The following is a 14,336-nucleotide window of genomic DNA, read 5'->3' as shown; positions in this document are numbered from 1 at the left end:
AACTTCCTAATAACCTTTTCATACCCATGTTGTGCATAAATTAGACCGGGTATAGTAGATAGTACTATTATCTTTCATTTAACTCTTTATACGGCGGTGGCAACTATATAGCCACCTTTTCGTTTCGTTCATAACGCAAGAATTTGAAGTGAGAAGTGTTCCAATCTAATGAAATCTACTTGTTAGTAGTCTGGCAACTTTTCTTATTACTTTTTATTGAGATACAGTGAATAGTGTCAGATTGGTGAAGAGGTTTTTGAAAAAAGTACTGCGATTTCCTTTGGAACAGTAAAATTAGCTTGATTTTGAAAAAAGTACTCTAGACCCTATAAATTGGTGATGCAAATTTGTAAAAACATCTATTTTTAATCCGAAACTTTGGTTTAGGAATGGTAAAAATTACAAAGAACAGAATAAAATTAATAAATGAACGTCTGTTATCTGTGATCTCATTTTTTAACTTATCCTCAGAATCTAGGGGTTATTTACTGTTAATCAGGTAATAACCAGTAACCCACCTTAATTTCATTCTGAATTTTTGATCCAGCTCGATGTGTCTTTATATTCGCACCAATCTTGTTGGAAATACATCAAACATTACGAAGACTGGCGTTTTCTAACGGGGGTAGCAAGTATATTTTCAAAACATTTTAACATTCTTTTGTCGTAACACGAGTAACCTTTAAATATAGGGTTCCGTCTTAAACATTCGTAAATACGTAAGAAGTGATAGATTTTTAACGTTAATAACTTTCATTGTACTGAATAGAAACACAATTTTTGAATTAAAATTACTATTTTGAATTAAAATCTATAAATTATACTTTTAAATAAAGTACTCGCAGTTTCTCTCCCAAACAAATCGTTAAAACCGAACCAATAGTTCAAAGATCCATTTGTCATCCGCGAAAATATCTGAAGAAACATAAGATCAGTTCGTAAGTAACAAGAATTACCAAATTGCAAATTAAGTCAAATTTTCGTTTCAAAGCTTTAGACGCAAAAATACGATTGCTCTCCTACTCATCCGACTCTTCCAGGATTCAGGTCTAGGATTTTTTTTATAAAACGTCAAACGAACGGCATCGGGAAAAGCCTTTTACGTCGCTGTTTATTTTCTACACAATGAGTTTTCAAGACCATCTAACGCTACCCAACTAACCACTAGCTGGCCCATGAACAAGGCATCAGTTCGGTTTTATAGTCGCTTTAAGAATCAGGATAACAGAGCTTATCCGAGCAATATTGCATTTGAGTGCTGCTTAAAAACCACTTTAGGCGTAATATTCGGCTGATATACCACAGACTAACAGACATAACACTATGAGGGAATTCCCTAAAAAACATCGATCCGACAATTTTCCCAGAACACTAGCTCCACCTTTTATTCACAGTCCCAATCACTCATTTACTGGTGGGTTACCCCTCAAGTTTGGGAACAATTTTTCACTAGTGGTCTATCCCCCATATGCTTGTTCATATGTCAGTGGCGCCATAATTTCAAATGTGGCCACAGTCCCAACTACAAATATATTTAAAATGACCGTTAAACGGGCGAAGCTTTGTTTTTGAGTGTTATGTCTGTTAGTCTGTGGATATACTGCCAAAATTTCTTGTAATAATCAAACAAATAAACGCATGGCTCAAGGTTCGGAGAATACTTTTAACTATCGTCAGCTCTATACTAAATTGGAATAAATCATCGCAATGACCATATCATTTTATGGCTCGAAGGCTTTGTCCCCTTTCATTTGTTTACAACATTCTTAAACGCTGAAGCTTACAATATGCCCCGTAGCATGGGGCTATTAAGACCGTGGGGTTAATTCGGACCTTCTCGATTTCTCAGAAAATCGTATGACTTCCCTAATAAACATCTTATGATCCAAGAGCCTAACGACCTGTTCAGAGAATCATACAAAGTATATGTGAAATCGTTGGACTATATGGGTTAAAGTGCGTGTATAATTTTTTTATTAGGGTTTCGCACATATTCGTGGAACCGCTATTCTAAAACCTATTTCAATCCACCTAGCGGTGCAATTGTGCCTTTCTCAATCATGAATCACGAGAATGTGTGCGTTGTTTATATCATTAAAAACTTATAAATGCATATATTACATTTTATTATTATACAGCACATGACAACTATATACAGGAAAATAAATCATTATTCGAGTTCTAAAATTTTGAAAAAGGAAAAACAGCCACGGTAATATTGAACTGAAAAAAGGTGCAAAATCGGCAAAGTCCCAAAAAGTCGAAATTTTTTTTTCGAGATGACATAAAATCTCGACGTTTCATGCATTTTAAAGATGTTTGGGATCAAAAATACGAATTCGATTTCTGAAATTTCATGAGGTCCCCCCTTTGAAAAAAAAATTGAGTTCCGGCTTATATGGGAATTTCATATGTGACCGGACGATTTAGTCTATATTTCCGGACCCATATAAGCGATCCGTATGAAATTTTATAGACATCTGTGGGGATATTATAGCTATCATTAAGTTTGTGAAAATCGGCCAAACCATTTCCGGGAAACTGATGTGAGTTCGTAAATTTTGAAAGATGGCCGCTTTTCCCGGGCACTTCCGGAACCATCTATGGTGGTCAATGTAGACAACGAAAATTTGGTTGGCCATCGGTGACCTAGAACAGCAAATTTAAGTTGTTTGAGAGACATTTTAGCGAAATTTTTACCTTTTTTGCTTTCATCGGAGTATCGGTTTGAATCACAATTCGCTATGTGATCGCACGCCACAACCTGTAACTCCGGAACCGGAAGTCGGATCGGGATGAAATTCAATAGCCATTTACGGGGACGCAATACCTCTCATTTGAGGCCAAGTTTAGTCGAATCGGTCTAGCCATCTCCGAGAAACCGATGTGACTGTTATTCTGAATTTAGATACTTCCGCCGGGGCTTCCGGAACCGATGATGGTGGCCAATGTGGCCAAATAGACTTTGAATGGATGTTAGTGACCTAATACTACAAATCGAAGCAGTTGTGGTCATATTTTGGAAAAAAAATCACCTTTATACATTCATTGCAGAATTTATTAAAATCGACATTTTCTGCGTGTTCGTACTCATCACCCTGTAATTCCGGAACCGGAAGTCGGATCCATTAGAAATTCAATAGCAGCCTATGGGAACGTTGCACCTATCATTTGAGACTAAGTTTGTCAAAATCGGGTCAGCCATCTCTGAGAAAAATGAGTGACATTTTTGGTCACATACACACACACATACGCACATACACACACACATACATACATACATACATACATACACACACAGACATTTGCCGAACTCGACGAACTGAATCGAATGGTATATGTCACTCGGCCCCCCGGGCCTCCGTTAAAAAGTCGGTTTTCAGAGCAATTGCAATACCTTTCTATTGAGAAAGGCAAAAAGGTGCGAAATCGGCAGTCCCAAAAAGTCGATTTTTAGAAAAAAAAAATGTTTCGAGATAACATAAAATCTCGACGTTTCATGCATTTTAAAGATGTTTGGCATCAAAAATACGAATTCGATTTCTGAAATTTCATGAGGTCCCCCCTTTGAAAAAAAAAATTGAGCTCCGGCTTATATGGGAATTTCATATGTGACCGGACGGTTTAGTCTATATTTCCGGAACCATATAAGCGATCCGTGCGAAATTTTATTGACATCTATGGGGATATTATAGCTATCATTTGGGACTAAGTTTGTGAAAATCGGCCCAACCATTTTCGGGAAACTGATGTGAGTTCGTAAATTTTGAAAGATGGCCGCTTTTCCCGGGCACTTCCGGAACCGTCTATGGTGGTCAATGTAGTCAACGAAAGTTTGGTTGGCCGTCGGTGACCTAGAACAGCAAATTTAAGTTGTTTGAGAGACATTTTAGCGAAATTTTTACCTTTTTTGCTTTCATCGGAGTATCGGTTTGAATCACAATTCGCTATGTGATCGCCCGCCACAACCTGTAACTCCGGAACCGGAAGTCGGATCGGGATGAAATTAAATAGCCATTTACGGGGACGCAATACCTTTCATTTGAGGCCAAGCTTAGTCGAATCGGTCTAGCCATCTCCGAGAAACCGATGTGACTGTTATTCTGAATTTAGATACTTCCGCCGGGGCTTCCGGAACCGATGATGGTGGCCAATGTGGCCAAATAGACTTTGAATGGATGTTAGTGACCTAATACTACAAATCGAAGCAGTTGTGGTCATATTTTGGAAAAAAAATCACCTTTATACATTCATTGCAGAATTTATTAAAATCGACATTTTCTGCGTGTTCGTACTCATCACCCTGTAATTCTGGAACCGGAAGTCGGATCCATTAGAAATTCAATAGCAGCCTATGGGAACGTTGCACCTTTCATTTGAGACTAAGTTTGTCAAAATCGGTTCAGCCATCTCTGAGAAAAATGAGTGACATTTTTGGTCACATACACACACATACGCACATACACACACATACATACATACACACACAGACATTTGCCGAACTCGACGAACTGAATCGAATGGTATATGTCACTCGGCCCTCCGGGCCTCCGTTAAAAAGTCGGTTTTCAGAGCAATTGCAATACCTTTCTATTGAGAAATGCAAAACATTAATTTTGACACTTCGTCGCTGTTGTGCTATCCTATGACAAACGCCATTTTGGAGTAAACTGAGATAGATATGTCACATTCCTTGTCTAAAAAGTCTATACAAAGTGTCTTTTTTCAGAATTTCGACATTCTGCTTTGTTACTGAGATATAGCAAGAGAAATTCTGTGATTTTTGCTTAAAATGGCTGTGTCTGGCGATTGGCACAAGTTATCTTGATGTATTAGATGTTTTTCTATGTAAAACTGTCTGAGAAACACAATGGCATAATCATTTTCAAAATAAAAATACACGAATTGTGAGAAAAATGCAGTTTAAGTTTTAAACTGGAAATATAGTATATTTTGAAATACTGTAATCAAAAATTAATATTTCTTCTAGATTTCCTGACCATTTCCTTCAAAATGCATCTAACCGATTGTTTATAGACCAAGCTAAGCCAAATATACGAATAAAAGTTATAAATTGATGCTTTACTTGTATGAAAAATTTTCCATGCACGATTATGACACGCCATAAAAATTTTGTCATTTTGTAAAAATTTTGACATCTTCGACATGTGTGAGTGTGACTTTTGTTTACATTTTTAGTAAAAATTCGAAATATGGTCAACCGATCTTCGTAATATTTGAGAGATGATGCTTCTGAACTAGCTCTACTCTGGCATACTATTTCGCCTTTTCCGACACTAAGTATACCTTAATGATCTCTATAGAACTGTGAAGCCGTAAATAATATGTTCTGTATGCGAATATAGAACATATCTGAAACCTTTAAATAATGCTTCGTGGTCTCTTGAGTATATTCCTTCCCAAGGAACAATTTCTGCTGAAAAAACGTATGTGCAAGATTTTTTAATCAGCTTATGATGATAAGCTGCGTTTTAAAATATTCAAGCTACTGCTCTTCAATAGTTAACCAGTTGAAATTGGAGAATTTATTCAGCATTTGCTGATTAGTGCTGTTGTAGCAGCGTTTCTTCAGTCGCAGTTCTGGGTGGCTCATAACATTCGTTCAACTGTTTCTGATTACGTAAGCTGAAAACAGGCTTTTTCCACACGCAAGCAAAACTTGTTCAGTACCTTGTTCAGCTTTTACAAGGAGTTGCTGATTAAATCAGTTTAAGCTGTAATTATTTAGCAATTGTTCAGCTTGCTCTAAAGCGCTTGAAAAGCTAATGGTAAAAATATTTTTCCACCAACAATTTTCGGCATTTTTTTTTTCAATTAATTTAATCTTCTTTCCATTCGTAATTACTGGTTAACGGAGCTTAGGTCCCCCAAAGTCAATCAGCACCACAAAACCTTACCTTCCACGATGAAATTTTGCGAATCCATTTCCTTTTTCCAGCATTTGTATTCGAACCCAGGTACATTGTGTTACTACATTCGTCGCTCTTCCATCTAAGCCATATCGCCTTTCTACTAGCACATGAAAAATTGGTCATCATACCAATCAAGTAAGTATTCATATAGTCATATAATAATAGCTGAATTGCGGCAACATTGATATTTTTAATCAGCGTTGTGTTAATGGCAGTTCAAAACCGGCGCTGATCAACTGCTTTATAACAGCCTCAAATATGTATATTCAAACAGGGGGTGCAACCTTAGAACAGGAGGTGCCTTACACCTCGGATGGTAACGTCATTTTTCTCGATAATTTTTTTCATCACATCGGAGCATTTTTTTCAAAACCTCGAATCATTTGGCATTAAAAGTCGTTATTTTATTCATCTACTGTGCTGCTGTTAAAGTTAATAAAATGAACCAGTGTTATATCCACGATACAGGTAAGTGGATTGTTCTCAAAAATTTATGAATTTGCAGTCCAAATCGGATTTTGAATTAAGCATATAACAAAACGCAGTGCATGTTGGTTACAGGTGTTGCAAACTATGTTTGTTCAGCGACTGTGATCTGTGGATATTTCTAGCGAAATAATGTTTTATTTAACGTTAAAAATATGCTCGTTTTGGTACTGAATCAATAACTATTACTATAAATTGCACGATTAGCACTGTATTTTTAACGCTAGTTACTATAATGTCCCCTTACGGTATGTTATCTGCATTTCAGGCACCGGTCACTTTTTCTGCATTGTGCAAACCATGAAGCGAGTCGACCGGTTCTTTCAATAGTTCTACATCAATGGATCGATGGAAAATATCGATTATGGCCACCAAAGCGGTTGGAATTACTTATAAGAGATCCATCATCGAAACCATCTCCAAATTGGAACAGATTAAAATGCGAAGTAAAACGAAAATATATCCCCACCTTTGACGAAGCTGAAACTGAGGCAGGCGGGTCACACTACCGATACATCAGATGTACAGCTGATCCCACCTACAAAGAAGGTGAAGACCAAAGCGGGCCGCAACCCACTGATAAGTCCAAAAAATTGTTTCAAAATCGTTCAACACGGGTCCAACGATGGACGTTCGTTGAACGGTTATTTGGACGATGTCCACATTGGTCCAACGAACGTCCTTCATTGGACGATTTTGAAACCAACCGTTCTTAGAGGGAAACTAGCGAGCATTGATTTAGACTATCAGCACCGGTGCGTAAGCAAATGCGTGTGTATTTTGATTACGCTAAACGATAATATTTTATTTAGACACCCGTTTTCGCACCGTTCGTTGGTAAATAGGTTGCCAAAATAATAATCTGTTTTTACACCGGTAGTTATTATAGTTACGTTACACTTTTTTGCAATCATGCAATAAAATATTCGTTTTTTCAATGATATGGACTTTATTCAGTGAAAAAATATTGCTAGAAAGAAAATACATTTATTTATTGAATTTAATAAAACCATTTCAGTAACAAACATCGTTCTCTTTTCTAAAAATATTTTATTGCAATGATTGTAAAATTATTCAAACTGGAAATGTTTATTGAGATTAAAAGTTAATTATTGCTTCAATGAAAAAAATGCTCATACCATCAATTTTGCCGTTTGGAGCAATAAACATTGTATTATTGAATTGAATAAGACATTTTTTGTTCAAATCTCGACAAACATATGATTACGGCCTAAAAGCCAACTGTCAAAATCCACTTTGAATGGAAATTCCAGACAAACCGTTACTAGCTGAACACAGTTCACAACAGATACGGAAAGAGAAAACTTTTCTCTTTCGTTTACTACCAACATTTGTGATTGGCGTATAACGGTTTGTCCGGAATTTCCATTCAAAGTGGATTTTAACAGTTGGCTTTTAGGCCGTAATCATACGTTTGTCGAGAAATATGCTAAAATTCTCTATGTAATAAAAATTCTAAGAAATGTTATGGGTTCGGAACGGACAATGAATTCTAATAACTAATGTTTACCCAGAAGTTATTGTCTGAAGCACATACTACGGCCGCTCCTTGGGCCGCTCTGAATCAGGAGTGTAATGAAAAGGATCTCATGCTAGATATTACAAACAAACTTGCGGAGAAGGAGCCTTTACGATCATTCATCGATTGTTTTGCGGAAACAGTTTATACGAACGATCAGTTTCGAATACGCTTTCGTTTTTTTGTATTTCGAAGCCTTTGAAGAGGAGCTAATACTATATTGAAAAGCCAGAGAAAGTTGGGTTTTACCAAATTATACGGAAGCCATCTGACAAACGTCCTTCAGACGCTGCAGTCAAATATATTCGGATGGGAGAAAAATTGCGCGTTAATGTATGTGAGAATACTGCCATACCCCAGGTAATAGACGTTTACACTTATTTTTTACATAAATTTTGTAGCCCAAATGTCCATCAGCTGTGGTCATATTGTACACAGCATAGCCGGGTAAACATATCTGGGTTTTAAGTATATTCAAAGGCAATTTTGAATCGCAGAATAGTGGGCTTATTCGTGAATACTTGGTACGCTGGACTGTAACCATTCGAAATGAAAACATTACTGTACAACTTGGGCAGAACAGTATACAGTAAAACAAAAGTAATTAAGTGATAGTATTTTATGTGTGGCTTCAATAATAATATTAACTTGCGTAAAATGCGTTGTTTTCCTAGGTTGATACGCGGAGCACGTTGTTATAGTAATCATATCTCATCTAACTAACCTAGAACTAGAATCAGGAATCAGTAGCGACTGGTTCAAATAGCACGTTCCCCATGTTGATCGGAGATTTGTGCTTAAAAGACAATTATCAAAATTCACGTTGAGAGGAAGTTCCAAACCAATATTCACCAAACACATCTAGTGCTCGTGAACAAAAGGAGTATCGTCAACTCTTTCGTGACTGCTGTGAATTGCGCTGAACCAACAATAGTTTCTCCGGAATTTCCCCTCCATGTGGATTTTGACCCATACCAAAAGTAATTTTACTTTTGCTATTAATAAATGATATCCAATTCAGATTGTATGTGTAAAACATATAACTATCATTTTTAAGCAAACAACAATTAGTGTCTGTGGTATTATAGAGTCCCGTACAGAGGAATGCGCAACGCTGCCTAAAATGATGCCATCTTCTTTGTTTCTGGTACCCATAATTTTTGCTGTAATTTTGAGTGACTTCAACCGAGTTACACAATAAATTAATATGGAGTAAATTGAAAACCCACTGTTTCGTGGTTTATAGCACTTTATTCTTGATACTATTCCATGTAATTTATTTTACATTGTTACAAAAAAGCATAATAAACTGAATACAGTGTCTTGTTTCGACGATTGAAATATTTCGCCATGATATTAACTAACTAATACATTTTTTGCATGTTCTCCGAAAGAAGAATATTTGTTTACTTTGCACGATAGGTAGCCATCTGACTGTTCGATAAGTAGATTTGGGTTCACTCTGTGCGAGCCTTTATAACATAAACAAGGCCTTTGGCAACAAGTAGCCGCTAGCCGGCGCTACTATCGGCCAATAGGCTTCCAGTAATCGATATATGAACTTTGCGTGCACCTATGGATAAAGTAAAGTTCAATCGGAAATTCTGGTTGGTTCTAATTCGTATTCGTAATTCGTATTCCGGCCGATTTCCCGAAAAAGCTTAACCAACAAAAGTGGCTATCCTAGAATTATAGGACATTTCCACATTGTTCGACGCGGAATACTTCTAGTAAATTTATAATAAACGTCTTGAAACAAGCAATTTCATTGTCCAACAATAAATTATAAAGTTATGTTATGTTGTTTATTACCTTCACCAACAGGCCCCTTGGCCCCAATGGTGGTTGCTTAAACTAATTACATTTTAGTATTGACAACATTTTCACTTTTATCGCATTCCGCGTCCTGTTGAAGTCAAAGGCCGTCGCCACACTGTTAAAAATTCTTTGGAGTCCGGTAACAGCGCTCTGGCAACCATAGTTGGTTCTCCTGAACGGAACTCGCAGAAGGGAGTTATTGCGTAGAGCTCTAACGCGGGCTTGAAGATCCAGACGTCCGAGGATTGTAGGGCAATCCACTCTGGCAGAGAGTAAGTCCGAGACGAACAGGGCTCGAGAGCAGTCCCTCCGAATGCTGAGTTTATCGAGGTGTATTAGCTGGCAACGGTTTTCATAGCTCGGCAGCTGAAATCTGTTTCGCCATGGGAGATGACGAAGGGCGAAGCGTATGAACCTGCGTTGGACAGCCTCGATTCTGTCAATCCCGTTCTGGTAGTACGGATTCCAAACAGCTGAACAATATTCTAACGTTGAGCGGACCAACGCGCAGTAAAGCGATTTAAGACAATATACGTCCCTGAAGTTTTTCGCTATTCGGAAGATGAACCCAAGCTGTCGTGATGCCTTATCCACGATGTATGACGTATGTGGTTTGAATGTTAATTCCGAATCCATGATGACTCCGAGATCTTTGATGTGAGAGTGTCTTGGAATGCTCGAGCCGAAGAAATGGTAGTTAAACTGAGTCGGTTGGCGTTTCCGCGTGAACGTAACGATTGAGCATTTGCTCGGGTTTAAAACCATTCTGTTTAGATCACACCACGTACTAAAGCTGTTCAGTTCCCTCTGAAGAAGCTCGGCATCGGTTTTATCCCGTATTTGTTGAAAAATTTTCATGTCGTCGGCGAAAGAAAGGCGGGGTCCTTGTAATGTGAAATTGACGTCATTAAAGTAGAGGAGGCTTCCTTGTGGTATGCCGGATGTAGCGAAGAATGGTGCAGATAGACAGTCCTTAATGCTGATTTGGAGTTGCCTTCCATCGAGGTAGGAACGAAACCAGCGCAGAAGTTGTTCATGAATGCCGAGTTTGTCCAACTTCGCTATTGCGATATCATGGTTGATTTTGTCGAAGGCCGCAGATAGATCCATATAAATAGCATCGGTTTGCAATCCGTCAGCGAATCCATCCATTACATATGTTGTGAACGAGAGCAGGTTTGTCGTTGTCGATCGTTTAGGCATGAAACCATGTTGGTCATCTGCAATGTAGTGTTTGCAGTGAAAGAAAATAGGATCTAACACAACCAACTCGAACAGTTTTGATACAGCACTTAAGCACGAAATTCCCCGATAATTGTCAATGTTCGATTTGTTTCCTTTTTTATGAACTGGAAACATGTGCGCTGCTTTCCAGCAGGAAGGGAATGTACCAGTAGTGAGTGATAGCTCGAAGACTCGCCGAAGTGGTTCAAGAAGCCCGCTGATGCACTTTTTGACAAAAATCGAGGGAACACCATCTGGACCCGGGGAACAAGATGCTTTCAGTTTGGCATTTGCTGCAAGAATGGCGGCATTATCGACACAAATTCGGTTGATGGTTCGTCCTAGAGAAGGAGTTAAATTAGCGGCGGCAGCGACTTGTTGTGGTGGCAGGTGCTCGTTGGAAAAAACGCTTGAAAATTTGTCGGAGAACAGTTGGCAAATTTCCTTAGTGTCAGTGCCTAAAACTCCATTAAACGACATACAAGATGGCAAACCGGATTCTTTTCGCTGCTCGTTAACATACTTCCAGAACGACTTGGGCTTGGATTTCAGTTGACGCTCGACGTTTCGCAGGTGTCTAAAAAAGGCGCGTCTGTTTTGTTGTTTGTATTCGTGGTTGAGTTGAAAGTAGTGATTTCGTAATGCAAGAGTCTTATGCTTCGAGAATTTTTTAAATGCAGCTCGTTTGGCAGATTTTAAACGTCTAAGGACGGTTGATTGCCAGGGAGGGTGTTCATCGGTACTAATTGTTCGTTTTGGTACATGACGGTCGATAAGGTAGTTAAGAATACTAGAAAACGTCATCGTTGCTTCGTTCGCGTCGTCATTGTTAATATTTTCGTCCCAGTTTATATCCAACAGCGTGCTAACGATGCTGTCGTAGTCAGCGTTTTTAAAATCGTAGACGATAGAGCTTGAGACGTCTTCAAAATTAACTCCTAGGTTACCAGCGAATACAAGATGTAGTGGGGGATGATGACGCACCTGCTTGACTAAAGGAGTCGGTGCAGTGCAGCAGTAGGGAGCGCAGTCCCGGGCACTTACAAAGCAGAGGTCCAATGTACGTCCATTCTCGTTGGAGACATTATTGATTTGCCGAAGAGTTGCGCTACTGTAGTTGTCCAATGTAGTGTTTGCAGTGAAAGAAAATAGGATCTAACACAACCAACTCGAACAGTTTTGATACAGCACTTAAGCACGAAATTCCCCGATAATTGTCAATGTTCGATTTGTTTCCTTTTTTATGAACTGGAAACATGTGCGCTGCTTTCCAGCAGGAAGGGAATGTACCAGTAGTGAGTGATAGCTCGAAGACTCGCCGAAGTGGTTCAAGAAGCCCGCTGATGCACTTTTTGACAAAAATCGAGGGAACACCATCTGGACCCGGGGAACAAGATGCTTTCAGTTTGGCATTTGCTGCAAGAATGGCGGCATTATCGACACAAATTCGGTTGATGGTTCGTCCTAGAGAAGGAGTTAAATTAGCGGCGGCAGCGACTTGTTGTGGTGGCAGGTGCTCGTTGGAAAAAACGCTTGAAAATTTGTCGGAGAACAGTTGGCAAATTTCCTTAGTGTCAGTGCCTAAAACTCCATTAAACGACATACAAGATGGCAAACCGGATTCTTTTCGCTGCTCGTTAACATACTTCCAGAACGACTTGGGCTTGGATTTCAGTTGACGCTCGACGTTTCGCAGGTGTCTAAAAAAGGCGCGTCTGTTTTGTTGTTTGTATTCGTGGTTGAGTTGAAAGTAGTGATTTCGTAATGCAAGAGTCTTATGCTTCGAGAATTTTTTAAATGCAGCTCGTTTGGCAGATTTTAAACGTCTAAGGACGGTTGATTGCCAGGGAGGGTGTTCATCGGTACTAATTGTTCGTTTTGGTACATGACGGTCGATAAGGTAGTTAAGAATACTAGAAAACGTCATCGTTGCTTCGTTCGCGTCGTCATTGTTAATATTTTCGTCCCAGTTTATATCCAACAGCGTGCTAACGATGCTGTCGTAGTCAGCGTTTTTAAAATCGTAGACGATAGAGCTTGAGACGTCTTCAAAATTAACTCCTAGGTTACCAGCGAATACAAGATGTAGTGGGGGATGATGACGCACCTGCTTGACTAAAGGAGTCGGTGCAGTGCAGCAGTAGGGAGCGCAGTCCCGGGCACTTACAAAGCAGAGGTCCAATGTACGTCCATTCTCGTTGGAGACATTATTGATTTGCCGAAGAGTTGCGCTACTGTAGTTGTCCAAAATACAACTGGCATTGTTAATAAGCGCAGATTTTTCGATATCCAATCGTAGAAAACCATTACTTGCTTGGCACCACGTCAAGCCAGGTAAGTTGAAGTCGCCCAGTATAACAATATCATCAGACGGGGCGGCGATCGAGGCGATAAAAGAAACGGAGGAAAGATGTACATCGATCAGGCTGGAATCACGAATTCTGTCAGGTGGAAAATACACAACACACAGGAACAGATTGCGATCGGCAAGTTTCACTGATATCCACACTTGCTCTGAGCTCGCCCACCGCCCATCGTTGATCACTCGGGCTTTTATACCACGGCGAACGGCGATAAGAACACCACCGCCTGATGTCTTGTGGCTGTTGAGGGCATTGCGGTCACAGCGGTAGACATCGAATGTTGAACCAAAGACCTGGCGAGACATAGTACGGTTGTCGAGCCACGTCTCGGTCAAGGCGATAATGTCGTAACAGCAACCCGTGGTCGCGAGCAAATAGCTGTCCGTTGATGAATTAAGCCACCAACATTCTGGTAGTAAACCTCGATGTTGTTGGAGGACGGATCAGGTACAGAAGAGAGCGAAGCCATGTTGCCATGTAGGAAGATCCTTTCGTCAATCCCACGAACAGTATCGGAACGGTTCACGGTCGCCTGGTCGACTGTGGTGAGGGATTCGAGGCACCCCGAATCAACTGCGTCGCGCCCCTAAATACGACTATCGTCGTCGTCGAGATAAATGGTTGGCATCTGATAACAAGATGTCGGAGCAAAAGGCAAAAAACTGGAAGCGAAGAATACATCAGCGCTTGAAGTGTTCGGAACAGATGTATACTTGCCATTTGCGGCAGGTTGGAAGACCCTTTCACCCATCCCACACACAGGACCGGGACGACTGATGATCGCTGGCTGCAAGTGCTCGACTGTGGCGGGGGGATCGAGGGCTTCCATAGTGCCAACTGCGGTGCGTCCCAGTATGCGTTGGAACCCGATGGCGGAATGCGGAGAGCAGGAACGGGGTGGTAGCAGCTTGCGGCGAGAGTCGTACGATGAGCTAGAAGCGTGAATCGGTTCAACCGTTGTATCGTTACTAT

General features: G+C 39.8%; 1 long non-coding RNA gene across 1 annotated transcript; it reads left to right on the top strand.

Moving 5' to 3' along the window:
- The first annotated feature begins 15 nt into the window (after positions 1–15).
- On the top strand, positions 16–6,882 carry LOC131690107 (uncharacterized). The gene is made up of 4 exons (XR_009305513.1): positions 16–181; positions 5,960–6,068; positions 6,208–6,401; positions 6,688–6,882. It is a non-coding gene; the product is annotated as an uncharacterized LOC131690107 (long non-coding RNA).
- Positions 6,883–14,336: the final 7,454 nt, after the last annotated feature.

This window comes from Topomyia yanbarensis, chromosome 3 (assembly GCF_030247195.1).
Source record: "Topomyia yanbarensis strain Yona2022 chromosome 3, ASM3024719v1, whole genome shotgun sequence".
In the NCBI taxonomy this organism is placed as follows: Eukaryota; Metazoa; Arthropoda; class Insecta; order Diptera; family Culicidae; genus Topomyia; species Topomyia yanbarensis.
The sequence above is the reverse complement of the archived record's forward strand: the minus strand, read 5'-3'. Positions and strand labels throughout refer to the sequence as shown.